Here is a 4,753-nt window from a genome sequence, read left to right as displayed (position 1 = left end):
TCATTAACGAATGGACTATCACCTAAGACATTTATGAAATATGTTAAAAGAATGGGTCTTGAATGTAGTTAATGATGATTATTTTTTTAATTGTGGATTGCTTAACAGTGCTTATATATATTTGACATTTTGCGCTCATTAAATGTGTTTCTAATATTTTCTATTAGTTAATGTACATGTACATATTGTTTTAATAAGTGGTAATAGGAATAGTCTTGGAAAAGACATTATTGTTAAATCATTATTAATACTTCTCATTTATAGACTATGTTAAATAGGTTACTAGTATTATGGTATATGGAAGGGACTGTGTCATTTAGGGACATACAACCGCCATAGGTCACATTGGTAGTTTATTTACCATAGTATTTATGATGACCAACTTAATACCTTAATTTGATTTATGTTACACACTAATGACTATTTTACTAAACTACTACAGAAGTTATCATATGTGTCAAGTGGGAGAATGTAAGATTATTTATTCAATTGTGACCCATATGATTTGGACATATAATATATTATTTGGTAGCTAAGTAAATAGATATCAATTAATATTATTTATTTATGGTCAACTTATAATTACCTTTTTGGTAATTACTTATTGGAGAAGTGTTTTCCTTTATTATTTCTTACTTTGATGGAAAGTAGAATTATGTTACTAATAGAAAAACTGGTCCTCTCTCTGCCTTTATAAAAGTGCATATACTCCATCAATTATGTACAATTAATGATACAACACGTAAAAGTTTTATGTGTGCAAAAGGCCAAGAGAGAGAAACCAGTTTCCACCTTTGCCTATTGATCAGAGTTGCAGATTAGTTCGTGGTTAAAGGATTTAGACGTTGGATTTAATCTCAACAACTTTTGATATCATGAATCGAGGTATTTATATCTAATCATTTATTTATGCATTATAGATATGTGAAAATCATAAAGTTCTAAGATCTTAGGATTCAAGTAAATATTGTGATTAATGATTTGCACGAATAATTATAGTTTACAATAGAAACTTTTAATATATTACTGATACCTCTTTTGTGGAGGCTTTATTTTTATTTTTTTGGTTGGTATTTTATGTCACTTATGTGGTGCTTCCATGCATTTTATTTGGGTTTAAATTTTTGTTGGCTCATCAATAAGAAAAGTTCATTTGTGTTAAAATGCCATTTGTAACACAAATGAAGCTGTGCTAATTCGGCAGAACCCAAGAATAGGTAAAAAATGAGATAGTTGGGGTAATTATGGGAATTTAGCTCACCTTATTAATTTATCTTAACTGATGATTAAACTTTTTGAAGCTGTTAGCTGTTTTCAATGTTTCTGAGTAGTCCAATTGTAAAAAGAAAACATAATGCAAGCACAAGCAAAGAAATGGCTGGATCAAATTACTAATCCCTGGACTTCAATGTTTAATATGCAACATAATTTTACATGTATACAACGAAATACTTCTGTTTTCGATCTTATGAGCATTAAGATGTGATGAAAATTCCTTCCTCACTATTACATGGAACTTAGGGCTCTCATATATCTTAATGGTTGATCGAAAAAGGGGTAAATTATGCAACATATATAATTTGTAGTTTATGATTCGGTCTGACCTTGGTTATAAATTTTTGGAACGTACAGTAATGTTAGGTTCGGTTTGAGTGTGGAGTCCTTCAGAACTAGACTGTTAGGTTAGTTACAAATTCATAATTTATTTCTCATGCATAATGAAGTACTCACAAGAACACACCTACCTCGATCATCTCTCTCTCCGTCAGCCACCGTCGATCACTGTTCTGCCACCGTTGATCGACCTACACTACATCTCTATCTCTCTCATCCACAGAATATATATAAATCAGATCTACAGAAACCATGGCATCCTTTTGGTCATTATGTACCTGTTGGGATTTCTAATATTATATGAGGAGAAGAAATTTAGAGAGAATTTAGAGATGCACCTGTTTTTGCATAGGGTTTGTGCTTCTGTCCATCACGTTGGAGAGTTACAATGTCTTGTTCTTGCATCTGGTTTTTGGAATGAGTACTATTATTTAACCCGAAATTAAAAGACCGAGTTATAACCGAGTCTATACTTACACGTATGCAAGTATCACAGTTCTCAAGTTTTTGCTTTTTCTAGAGTCAGATCTTGTGAAGGTATCGGCTGGGGGTTTAAAAAACTACTTTGGTTACAAACACGGTGGTTGTTTCATTAATCCAATCACCGGTGATCTAACAAGATCTGTCAAAAAACTCTCAACAATACTCAAACACACATTCAATTTTCATCAAATTCGTCTTCTGTTCGTACCATCCCAAACACACACATTCAATTTTCATCTTTTATTCATAGAATACCAAATATACATAGATTCATTTATCATAGAATCTCAAATAGACACTCACTCTCTTTTTCCAAAACTGCAACGTGGTACTCACTCGTAACTACATAACAGGACAAGAACATTCTGGTTAAAAAGAGCCCTTCTTTTTATTTTTTTTTTAGGCCCTTTTTTACTTTGTGAGTTGAGAAATGTTATGATGTAATTATGGAGTCCTAATCACCATGCTAACACCTCCCCCCGAAACAAATTTGTTGTCCCATAAAGTAGGTCTCTCCCTATATTGAATCTGTGTATTGAATTTGTCCCATAAACAAATTTGGTGATGAGTGATGAACGAATAAGAAGTAAAAAAAAAAAAAAAAATTTGAACGAATAGGTGTTGCCGGTGGTAGAGTAATAATGCTATGGTAATTTTTTTAGGGAGGTAAGCCACCAGTGATGGAGGAATTGTGAAACTCTATTTTTTTTTCTTTATATATTATTACGTGTTTTGGTGAGCAATAACATACAGTCATATATCTAATCAGTTTTTTATCGGTAGAGGGAAGTCGTTAAAAATATTGTTTTTCTTTTAGAATTTGTACTTTCCATTTATTTATTTTTATTTTTAAAGGTGGTGGTTGTTTTCTTTGTCGTTTCCATGGGGTACGTAGTTGGAACATCATCGTATGCTCTCCATTACAAGTAACTTCAGTTAATTACACTGACATTTATTTTGGCCAAATATTATACTGAAATATCTATTAAAAATAATTGCAGAGTATTACTTATATTATAATTTTTTGGTCTGTTTTTTACTCACACACCAAAAATTACTTTTTAAATGTGTCAAATCACTTTTACATATAAAAAGACATTATTACCCCCTTTGACTTTGGTTTAACCGGGTGAAGTGTTGCTAGATAATAAAAATAAAGTAACATTTCTACCCTTCATTGTTCCATGTGTGATGCTGCTTCACATCATCCACATTTGCAACTACATGTTTCATCATAATACATAATATATTTAATTTAGGGAACTTTTTCTAATATTATACATATATATAATAAATAAATTATATATATAATTTATTTAATTTTAAAATATATTTAATATTCACATGCCTTTTTATTTAATGTTAATATTATTATTTATGTAAATAATAAATTTGAATTTAAATCTATAATTAAATTTAAAAACATGAAGTTGAATATTATAATTAAAAAAATTCTTAACATATATATTTAAATAAACATATATATATATATATTTAAAAATAAAAATAAAATTTATTTAATGTTAACGTTATCTAATGCAATTCATGTTTGAATACCACATTATCAACATAGAATAAAAAAACTCATTTGAAAATATTCAAGTAAGAACTAACAAATCTGAGTTAAATCATGCAATAAATTTCATTTTATATGGCATGAATAGAACAAAGTAAAGCAAATTAAATTATATTTACCAAAAAAAGAGTAAACTAAATTATTAAATTAGTAATGTATTATATATCCAAGCCCATGACCATGAATGATATCAATTTCATCAATTAATTAAGGAACTATGTAAATATGATGATATATAGATACCCGGTGTACTAGCTGTCTGTTTGTTTATTTATTTATTTATTTTTTTCAGTTAGAAACCCATTTTATGAGGAAGTGAAGGCATCAAAAGAAGAAGATGGACCATGAACGGTAAGAATTTTTCTTGAAAATATGTATCATTGATTCGTGAATGAGCCGACCATGAATCTATTACATTTGTAAATGTATATAAATGAAACTTGTTTTTTTTAGTAAGAGAGAGAGACACGGGAAAAATGGTAAAGGGAAATGGAAATGGAAATGGAAATTGAAAAGGCAAGGCATTTAGCAGCCCCTTGAGCAGATTGTTAAGAGAGAGAAAGAGAGGGTCAGTGTTGTTGGTAGGAGTAATAATGAGGGATAAATTGGTTATTTAAGTTATATGATATGTTGGAATAAATGAAATTAAAAAAATAAGGGTAAAGTTGTCTTTTTGTACATTTTTAACGGTTTCAGTGATAAAAAAAGTAATATTTGGACCTAAGTGATATTTATTTTTGAAAGACTTAAGTGATATTTATTTTTGAAAGATATTTCAGTATGATATTTGACCTGTGTCTGTAATTAACCCTCAAAGTATTTATATTTGAAAAGGGGAAAGACAAAAAGGAAGATAAAATTTTCAGTAAAATTAAAAATAAAATATATCTTAACATTATACATTGAAGTTGAAGTGAAAAATTGTAAATAAAGCATACTTCATGCAATGCTCCTTGAAGTTTAGCATTAGGACTAGAAGCAGGAATTTAATAATGGAAAATGGTATAATTGACAATCCCCTTCTTCTTCTTTTTTTCTTTTTTCTTTTTTCAACCGACTATAGAGATTAATGATTCAGAT

This window comes from Cornus florida, unplaced genomic scaffold, assembly GCF_030987335.1.
Source record: "Cornus florida cultivar Cherokee Brave unplaced genomic scaffold, ASM3098733v1 CherokeeBrave_3.0.0_Hap2_Chr07, whole genome shotgun sequence".
In the NCBI taxonomy this organism is placed as follows: domain Eukaryota; kingdom Viridiplantae; phylum Streptophyta; class Magnoliopsida; order Cornales; family Cornaceae; genus Cornus; species Cornus florida.
The sequence above is the reverse complement of the archived record's forward strand: the minus strand, read 5'-3'. Positions refer to the sequence as shown.